We start from the raw sequence: 11,337 nt of genomic DNA on the forward strand, positions 1-11,337 counted from the left end.
GAAAATGGTTTCAATAAACAAACATTAGCTGAAGGGAAAATGGTTTCAATAAACTGACATTAGCTGAAGGGAAAATGGTTTCAATAAACAAACATTGGCTGAAGGTGAGGTAGATTATGAATACAACGGAGACAGAAGCCATGAGCATGTAAACAGCTTTATTTGTTAACCGGAAAGAGAACGGAAGTGGCGAGAGAGAACTATTTATAGATAACAACATGTAAGGGACATCACTCAAGATAACAATATAAATATAATACTAATACAGAGAGTGAGTTCCCTTGACCTCACAATTAACTCAATCTATTACATCCCTTTACCCTTAGAACACAATAACACATCTCTCAATAGAACAATTGATAGTATCCTAAAATCACCAATTATATTGTAACATGAACACTATGGTAGATTACATCCTTACAAACAATGCACAATATGCTACAACATAATCAAAATACAAAACAATGATGTCAAAGTCCTTTTGACCTTTAAAATCATAGGTCTAACTTATTTGGGACTTTGATTGTCCTGTTTGACCTTCTCAGTGGCCTTTGATTTGGTGACTCAATATTCTGACCATTTGGATTCTCTATCTCAGGAGGTCTAGGATTTAAATCATTAACTCCAGAATTTACATTTTCTGACTCCAGACAACTTGGTTCACTCATATCAACAGAACTTGGTTGTGGAACAAACTGAGTTGGTGTGAACTGATCAGACTTGGTGGGATTGATAGATTCACACTTATTGTCTGCACAAGTTATTTTTAACTGGTCTGCATGTCTACGGACAATAAGTCTATCATTTGTTTTTACTTTATAAGACACAGGTCCTGTACATTGAACAATTTGACCTGGTATCCATTTTTCCTTTCTCCCATAATTTCTTAGATACACATTCTTATTAACACCAAATTCTCTTTCAATGAATGTCTTGTCATGATTTAATGGAACTATTTTTGAATTGGCATCTGGAAGTATTATGCTGTTATTCAGATCCTTAATTGACATAGATTTCTTTGATTGATCAATTTTCTCAGGTAATCTGATAGTGCTTTCCTGGTAACCAAAAATACTGTTTAAAGTAATATTCTGGACCATATCACTTTGCAACTGTGATCCAGTATTTGAAGTGGGTGTATTAAATGGCAAAATCTTTTTTCTTTTCTTTTGATGTTACCCTTTTAGTTTCTGTAAGTGCTAATGATGTTAGCAAAGTTGTTTGATGATCACATTCCTTCTTACTAATGTATTTGAAATTGCCATATCACCATAATCATTTATTAAGTTACAAATACTTTGTTTAGGCAACTCTGACTGATAATGGACTGCATCTTCTCCATCTTTTATATTATCTTCACAAAGGTTTTTATTTCTTATTTAATATGGCCTTAAGTCATCATTCACAGACTCTTCAGGCCAACCATTCTTACAGTAATCAGATACTTTTATTAAGCACTCATCTTTTTGTGTTTCTCTTTTAATATCATTCACATCTATATTGGAGTTATCCATGATAGTGAAGAGAACAAATACATCTTCTGGTACATAGCTCAGGCTTTGGTTTTCTAAAGGTAATCTACTAAGACTATCTGCACTATTCTCAGATCCAGGTTTGTATTTCAATTCATAATTGTATGCAGTTAGTGTGATAGCCCATCTTTGAATTCTTGGTGAGGCATGCTCGGGTAGGGTTTTGTTTTCTCCAAATAAACCTAGCAATGGTTTATGATCTGTAAAGATGGTGAACTTCCTACCAAACAGAAACTTATGAAATTTCTTAACACCAAAAATGATGCCTAAACCTTCCCTATCTAACTGAGAATAATTTTTCTCAGCCTGATTCAAAGATCTACTGGCAAAAGCAATGGGTCTGTCACCCTTCTCATCCATGTGGGACAAGACTGCTCCTACACCATCTGGTGAAGCATCACATGTCAATACAAGTCTTTTCCCTGGGTCATAGTGAGTTAGTAAGGTGTCAGCAGACAAAGCCTCTTTTGCTGTGTTAAAAGCAGCTTCTTGTTGTTTACCCCAGTGCCAAGTTGCATTTTTCTGTAGCAGCTTGTACAGTGGTGATAGTTTACCAGACAGATTCCCTATGAACTTTGCATAGTAATTTATCAAGCCCAAAAAAGCTCTTAGTTGTTGGGTATTTTCAGGTTTGGGTGCTTCTTTAATGGCTTTTGTTTTCTCAGGTTGAGGTCTGATGCCTTGCTTGCTCAATATATAACCAAGAAAACTAATTTCTGTCAGCATGAATTGACATTTATCTTTGTTTATCTTTAAACCTTTTTCACCAACTATTTTCAAGACTTTATCAAGTGTTTTAAGATGTTCAGTGTCATTCTTACCAGTTATGTACACATTGTCAAAGTACACACAAACATTTGGAATGTCCTTAAAAATACTGTCCATGACAGCTTGGAAAATTCCAGGGCTAGATGATATGCCAAAACATAGTCTTTCATATTGGTAGAGTCCTTTATGTGTGTTTATTGTCGTATAGACTTTTGAATCTGGATGCAGTTCTAGTTGAGTGTAAGCATGACTAAAGTCTAATTCAGTGAATTTGTCTCCTCCTGCCAAATTCAAAGAAATTTCCTCAATGTTAGGTATAGGGTACCTATTTAGCTCTATTTGCTTATTCAGTGTAGTTTTGTAGTCTCCACAAATTCTTATAGAACCATCCTTCTTTAACACTGGCACAATGGGTGTCGCCCAATCGGAATAGTCTACCTTCTTTATGATGCCATTGGATTCCAATCTACTTAGCTCATTTTCAATTTTATTCCTCATTGCATAAGGTGGAACTCTAGCTTTGCAGTATCTTGGATTTGTATCTTTAATGCTTAACTTCACTGTTCTATCATTTAGTAAACCTGAGTTACCAAAAACACATTTATTTTCAGATATAACTTTATCTAGTGAAGTAAGACTAGATTCTTTTACATTCTTCAATGAACAAATACTCTCCCAATTTAACTTAAGATCACTTAACCAGTTCCTACCTAGTAATGGCGGTCCATTTCCTTCAACCACAAGAAGAGGAAGTTTAACACTTTGACCATTATAACTTACATGAACCATACACTCTCCTATTACCGGAACATTGTCACCAGTGTATGTTGTTAGACACTTGTGACACGGCTGTAGAGACACTGATCCTCCTGTGACAGCGTCAAAATCTTTCTTTGTGATGACTGTTAGAGATGCTCCAGTGTCAAGTTGGAAGCTGATGCTCTTACCGTTGATATTAACTGGTACATTGATGGGAGCATGACTTATTGATTTCACAGAGAACAGGTTGAAATCCGGCTGCGAATCAGTTTGAGCATTTTCACAGGTAGAGTGGTTCATTGGTTGGGTTAGGTAGTCTTGGTGAGAGTTAACATAGTGCTGCCTTTGGTTGCGGTACTGTCTTGACTGGCTAGATTTAGCAACAGACGAAGACTTTGCAAAGCAGGCCTTGGCAATGTGACCTTGCTTACTGCACTTATAACAAGTTGCAGACTTGAACTTGCACCGATGAGATGCATGGGGACCTTTGCATCGATGACATTTTTGATAATTATTACTAGATTTAGATCTAGGATTTGAACGAGCAGGCTGTTTAGCATAAGTTGGAATGCTCTGATGGGGTTGATGTTTATTGACTAACCTGCTGTTTACTGCATGGATCTCTGAAGGTGCTAAAGATCTCGCCGCATCTGATGACTGCTGGAATGACATTGCAAGTTGTATTGCTTTTTCCAATTTTAGATCTGACTCGAGCAGCAACTTTCTTTGAATATCAGGGCTGTTTACACCTGTCACAAACTTTTCACATAGTCTGTCAGACGGCGTATCGCCGAATTCACAAAATTTACTTAAATGACGTAAAGCAGCAACATATTCTGATATTGACTCGTTTGGTTGACGAGTCCTACTGTCAAATCTAGCTCTACATAAAAACTTTGATGGGGTAGGCGCATGGTGGTCTGTTAGCAATTTGCTCAGCTCGTTAAAGCTCTTGGTAGTTAGACTAGCTGGTGCGCATAAGTCTTTTAGTAGCCTAAATTGTTGAGGCCCTATGACTGTTAACAAAACAGCTCTCTTTTTGGCTTCTATCGTCACGTTGTTTGCTTCTAGGTAAAAGCTTAACCTCTCTAGGTAATCTTGAATGATTTCATCATTCGCATCAAATTCTTTTATTTGGCCATACAGCGCCATAATTCTAGAAATAATTAGCTAATAAGCTCTAGCAAACCTCTTTTTTGCGTAAGTAGGTGCTCTTTCTAGTAGATGTTTATCCTTCGTCGCCAAATGAGGTAGATTATGAATACAACGGAGACAGAAGCCATGAGCATGTAAACAGCTTTATTTGTTAACCGGAAAGAGAACGGAAGTGGCGAGAGAGAACTATTTATAGATAACAACATGTAAGGGACATCACTCAAGATAACAATATAAATATAATACTAATACAGAGAGTGAGTTCCCTTGACCTCACAATTAACTCAATCTATTACAGAAGGTAAAATGGTTTCAATAAACAAACATTAGCTGAAGGAAAAATGGTTTCAATAAACAAACATTAGCTGAAGGGAAAATGGTTTCAATAAACAAACATTAGCTGAAGGGAAAATGGTTTCAATAAACTGACATTAGCTGAAGGGAAAATGGTTTCAATAAACAAACATTAGCTGAAGGGAAAATGGTTTCAATAAACTGACATTAGCTGAAGGGAAAATGGTTTCAATAAACAAACATTAGCTGAAGGGAAAATAGTTTCAATAAACTGACATTAGCTGAAGGGAAAATGGTTTCAATAAACAAACATTAGCTGAAGGGAAAATGGTTTCAATAAACAAACAGTAGCTGAAGGGAAAATGGTTTCAATAAACAAACATTAGCTGAAGGGAAAATGGTTTCAATAAACAAACATTAGCTGAAGGGAAAATGGTTTCAATAAACAAACATTAGCTGAAGGGAAAATGGTTTCAATAAACTGACATTAGCTGAAGGGAAAATGGTTTCAATAAACAAACATTAGCTGAAGGGAAAATGGTTTCAATAAACTGACATTAGCTGAAGGGAAAATGGTTTCAATAAACAAACATTAGCTGAAGGGAAAATAGTTTCAATAAACTGACATTAGCTGAAGGGAAAATGGTTTCAATAAACAAACATTAGCTGAAGGGAAAATGGTTTCAATAAACAAACAGTAGCTGAAGGGAAAATGGTTTCAATAAACAAACATTAGCTGAAGGGAAAATGGTTTCAATAAACAAACATTAGCTGGAGGGAAAATGGTTTCAATAAACAAACATTAGCTGAAGGGAAAATGGTTTCAATAAACAAACATTAGCTGGAGGGAAAATGGTTTCAATAAACAAACATTAGCTGAAGGGAAAATGGTTTCAATAAACAAACATTAGCTGAAGGGAAAAGGGTTTCAATAAACAAACATTAGCTGAAGGGAAAATGGTTTCAATAAACAAACATTAGCTGGAAGAAAAATGGTTTCAATAAACAAACATTAGCTGAAGGGAAAATGGTTTCAATAAACAAACATTAGCTGAAGGGAAAATGGTTTCAATAAACAAACATTAGCTGAAGGGAAAATGGTTTCAATAAACAAACAGTAGCTGGAGGGAAAATGGTTTCAATAAACAAACATTAGCTGAAGGGAAAATGGTTTCAATATACAAAGAGTAGCTGAAGGGAAAATGGTTTCAATAAACAAACATTAGCTGAAGGGAAAATAGTTTCAATAAACTGACATTAGCTGGAGGGAAAATGGTTTCAATAAACAAACATTAGCTGGAGGAAAAATGGTTTCAATAAACAAACATTAGCTGAAGGGAAAATGGTTTCAATAAACAAACATTAGCTGAAGGGAAAATGGTTTCAATAAACAAACATTAGCTGAAGGGAAAATGGTTTCAATAAACAAACATTAGCTGAAGGGAAAATGGTTTCAATAAACAAACATTAGCTGAAGGGAAAATGGTTTCAATAAACAAACATTAGCTGAAGGGAAAATGGTTTCAATAAACAAACATTAGCTGAAGGGAAAATAGTTTCAATAAACTGACATTAGCTGAAGGGGAAATGGTTTCAATAAACAAACATTAGCTGAAGGGAAAATGGTTTCAATAAACAAACATTAGCTGAAGGGAAAATGGTTTCAATAAACAAACATTAGCTGAAGGGAAAATGGTTTCAATAAACAAACATTAGCTGAAGGGAAAATAGTTTCAATAAACTGACATTAGCTGAAGGGAAAATGGTTTCAATAAACAAACATTAGCTGAAGGGAAAATGGTTTCAATAAACAAACATTAGCTGAAGGAAAAATGGTTTCAATAAACTGACATTAGCTGGAGGAAAAATGGTTTCAATAAACTGACATTAGCTGAAGGGAAAATGGTTTCAATAAACAAACATTAGCTGAAGGGAAAATGGTTTCAATAAACTGACATTAGCTGGAGGAAAAATGGTTTCAATAAACTGACATTAGCTGAAGGGAAAATGGTTTCAATAAACAAAGAGTAGCTGAAGGGAAAATGGTTTCAATAAACAAACAGTAGCTGAAGGGAAAATGGTTTCAATAAACAAACATTAGCTGAAGGGAAAATGGTTTCAATAAACAAACATTAGCTGAAGGTAAAATGGTTTCAATAAACAAACATTCGCTGAAGGGAAAATAGTTTCAATAGCTGAAGGTAAATGGCTAAACACAGGTCCAATAAGCAGTCAGCTTAAGACAAACCACAATGAGAGTTAAAGTGAACCAAAGAAAGACTTGTGAGACAGCTGACACCAACATTGCAGTCAGCTTTGGATGAGACTTACCAACATTGCAGTCAGCTTTGGATGTGACTTACCAACATTGCAGTCAGCTTTGGATGTGACTTACCAACATTGCAGTCAGCTTTGGATGAGACTTACCAAGATTGCAGTCAGCTTTGGATGAGACTTACCAAGATTGCAGTCAGCTTTGGATGAGACTTACCAAGATTGCAGTCAGCTTTGGATGTGACTTACCAACATTGCAGTCAGCTTTGGATGTGACTTACCAACATTGCAGTCAGCTTTGGATGAGACTTACCAACATTGCAGTCAGCTTTGGATGTGACTTACCAACATTGCAGTCAGCTTTGGATGAGACTTACCAACATTGCAGTCAGCTTTGGATGTGACTTACCAACATTGCAGTCAGCTTTGGATGTGACTTACCAACATTGCAATCAGCTTTGGATGAGACTTACCAACATTGCAGTCAGCTTTGGATGTGACTTACCAACATTGCAGTCAGCTTTGGATGAGACTTACCAACATTGCAGTCAGCTTTGGATGAGACTTACTAAGATTGCAGTCAGCTTTGGATGTGACTTACCAACATTGCAGTCAGCTTTGGATGAGACTTACCAACATTGCAGTCAGCTTTGGATGTGACTTACCAACATTGCAGTCAGCTTTGGATGAGACTTACCAACATTGCAGTCAGCTTTGGATGAGACTTACCAACATTGCAGTCAGCTTTGGATGTGACTTACCAACGTTGCAGTCAGCTTTGAATGTGACTTACCAACATTGCAGTCAGCTTTGGATGAGACTTACCAACATTGCAGTCAGCTTTGGATGTGACTTACCAACATTGCAGTCAGCTTTGGATGAGACTTACCAACATTGCAGTCAGCTTTGGATGTGACTTACCAACATTGCAGTCAGCTTTGGATGAGACTTACTAAGATTGCAGTCAGCTTTGGATGTGACTTACCAACATTGCAGTCAGCTTTGGATGAGACTTACCAACATTGCAGTCAGCTTTGGATGAGACTTACCAACATTGCAGTCAGCTTTGGATGTGACTTACCAACATTGCAGTCAGCTTTGGATGAGACTTACCAACATTGCAGTCAGCTTTGGATGAGACTTACCAACATTGCAGTCAGCTTTGGATGTGACTTACCAACATTGCAGTCAGCTTTGGATGTGACTTACCAACATTGCAGTCAGCTTTGGGTGTGACTTACCAACATTGCAGTCAGCTTTGGATGTGACTTACCAACATTGCAGTCAGCTTTGGGTGTGACTTACCAACATTGCAGTCAGCTTTGGATGAGACTTACCAACATTGCAGTCAGCTTTGGATGTGACTTACCAACATTGCAGTCAGCTTTGGATGAGACTTACCAACATTGCAGTCAGCTTTGGATGTGACTTACCAACATTGCAGTCAGCTTTGGATGAGATTACCAACATTGCAGTCAGCTTTGAATGTGACTTACCAACATTGCAGTCAGCTTTGGGTGTGACTTACCAACATTGCAGTCAGCTTTGGATGTGCTGGAAACATTGAGTGTGACCAGACCTGCTGGACAGAGCAGACAGTAGGGGTCATTGGGTCCACGATATTTTCCAACTGGACAGGCTGTACAGTTGTTGCTGGCACCAATTTCTTGTCCAGGGGGACAATCATCTGGGGATTAGAGTTAGTGCCCTTGATGCAGGTTTGCTTTAGACAAATAGAACAGTTTTTTCTCTAATAAAAAATCCATTCAGTGAATTCTGATGGGTAATGTTGGTTCAAATATACAACCAACTTAACTAAATAGTTGATGAAAAAAGAGCAAAAAAAACTTCTGGTGCTCCCAGCATTGCCTTACTAGAACAGTTTGTCTCATGTACAGAGCCTGTGTATTTGGTCGTCTTATCATCAGAACATGGCAAGCAGAAGGACTGGCCACTGGACGGCTGGTAAAACCCTCGGCTACAATTGCTGCACACTTTGCTGGAACTCTCCAAATACTGACCGGGTGGACACTTAGCTTCAAAAATGGAATTCAACCATTGTTTTCATTCATTAATTCAACCATTGTTTTCATTCATTAATTCAACCATTGTTTTCATTCATTAATTCAACCATTGTTTTCATTCATTAATTCAACCATTTCATTGATTGGTTGCATAATTAGGAAGGCAATGTAAATAATAAAATGATGAACAATCTTCTAATAAAATGTGTGAGATGATATTTTTACAAATCAAAATTTACCCACAAAAAAATGTAATGGTTACGTGTTTATTTTTTTATTTTTAGAAAGGATAATTACCAAAATGGAAATTGACCCTAAACCTAACCATAAAATATTATTAGGGTTAGATTAATGTTTATTTATAGTTTAGCTTGTGTTTGTGTTAGGTTTCAGGTGATAGAAAAATGTCATCGTTTAAAGTGTATCACGGCTCTCATAACAGCAGTGTTGTTGCCCTATGTAAGTGTAGTTGGATGCGTTTATAAATAGAAGTTCTTGTTATCATTTTCTTGATACTTGACATTTTAGTAAAATAGCACCCCTCTCTGCATTGATTAGAAAATCATTTCAGAATGTAAGCTGTGTATTTCTCTATCATACAGAAAATGTCTATGGCACTCAAGTAAAAAGTCTTTTATCAGTAACATATACATTGAGAACCTTTTAACTATGGAGTGCCAGTTGTATCATTTCTTAACATTATTGCTGTGGTTTGACAAGTTTTACATTATGTGACAACACATTTTATAATGTACAATTATTTTCTAATGTTCAAAAATGATTTCTATCCACACCAATCCAGTGAAATTTGTTTGACCAGCCCCTAGCAATGATTGTGTAGAAGGAGTCCACTGCTACTGTATGTACTCACCCAAGTGAAATTTGTTTGACCAGCCCCTAGCAATGATTGTGTAGAAGGAGTCCACTGCTACTGTATGTACTCACCCAAGTGAAATTTGTTTGACCAGCCCCTAGCAATGATTGTGTAGAAGGAGTCCACTGCTACTGTATGTACTCACCCAAGTGAAATTTGTTTGACCAGCCCCTAGCAATGATTGTGTAGAAGGAGTCCACTGCTACTGTATGTACTCACCCAAGTGAAATTTGTTTGACCAGCCCCTAGCAATGATTGTGTAGAAGGAGTCCACTGCTACTGTATGTACTCACCCAAGTGAAATTTGTTTGACCAGCCCCTAGCAATGATTGTGTAGAAGGAGTCCACTGCTACTGTATGTACTCACCCAAGTGAAATTTGTTTGACCAGCCCCTAGCAATGATTGTGTAGAAGGAGTCCACTGCTACTGTATGTACTCACCCAAGTGAAATTTGTTTGACCAGCCCCTAGCAATGATTGTGTAGAAGGAGTCCACTGCTACTGTATGTACTCACCCAAGTGAAATGTGTTTGACCAGCCCCTAGCAATGATTGTGTAGAAGGAGTCCACTGCTACTGTATGTACTCACCCAAGTGAAATTTGTTTGACCAGCCCCTAGCAATGATTGTGTAGAAGGAGTCCACTGCTACTGTATGTACTCACCCAAGCAGGAGTCAGCACTGGCTGACCCCACCTGTACTGTGGTAGTCTGGGATCCACACGCCTGACATGAGGTTTGTCCTGAAGAGTTCTGGTAGCTGCCCACTGGACAGAACTCACACGCAGCAATAGAGGAGTTGTAGAAGGTGCCGGGACCACAGTCAACTGAGAAAATGACCAACACAATTTCTCTGAGAAAATGACCAACACAATTTCTCTGAGAAAATGACCAACACAATTTCTCTGAGAAAATGACCAACACAATTTTAGCTACTTTTGTATGCGCTACCTTTTAATGTAATTGAGTTCATATGGCTTCTAATTCACACACACACACACACACACACACACACATATATATATATATATATATATATATATATATATATATATATATATATATATATATATATATATATATATATATATATATACTAGCTGCATACCTGTGCTCCGCCATGGTGAATCTTTTTTAAATGTACCAACTTGTGAAGAGAACAAAACTAAACACAAACACAAAAGAAAACAACAAACACAGGACAAAAACAATGAAAACACAAATGCAAACACATAAACAAAAGAAAACAGAAACATAAAGGTAAACACACAAACAAAAACACAACACAAAGGCAAATGCAAACACAAAAGAAAATGCAAACACAAACACAATGCAAATACAAATGCAAAAAAACACAAACGAAAAAAAATGGAATACAAACGCAAACCTAACTGCAAACAATAACATTAACACAAACTTGAATGCAAATATAAATGAGTATCACTCAGTCTAGCCAGCGGCACCTAATTGTACACTGCAGGGGCGCCGGCGAAATTGCCTGATTCAACTTAGAGTAATCGACTATAATACCTAAACTTATCCATAGTTAATTGCATTCACTTAAACAAAGGGCTCACAGGGAGGCCTCAATAGCACTTTGTTGGGGCACCAAAGGATGCCCTGGATTCAATTTAGTGAAGGACTTTAACCCTTCTTATA

Source organism: Physella acuta, unplaced genomic scaffold (assembly GCF_028476545.2).
Source record: "Physella acuta isolate Inbredline_101_S28 unplaced genomic scaffold, ASM2847654v3 ptg001608l, whole genome shotgun sequence".
NCBI lineage: Eukaryota > Metazoa > Mollusca > Gastropoda > Physidae > Physella > Physella acuta.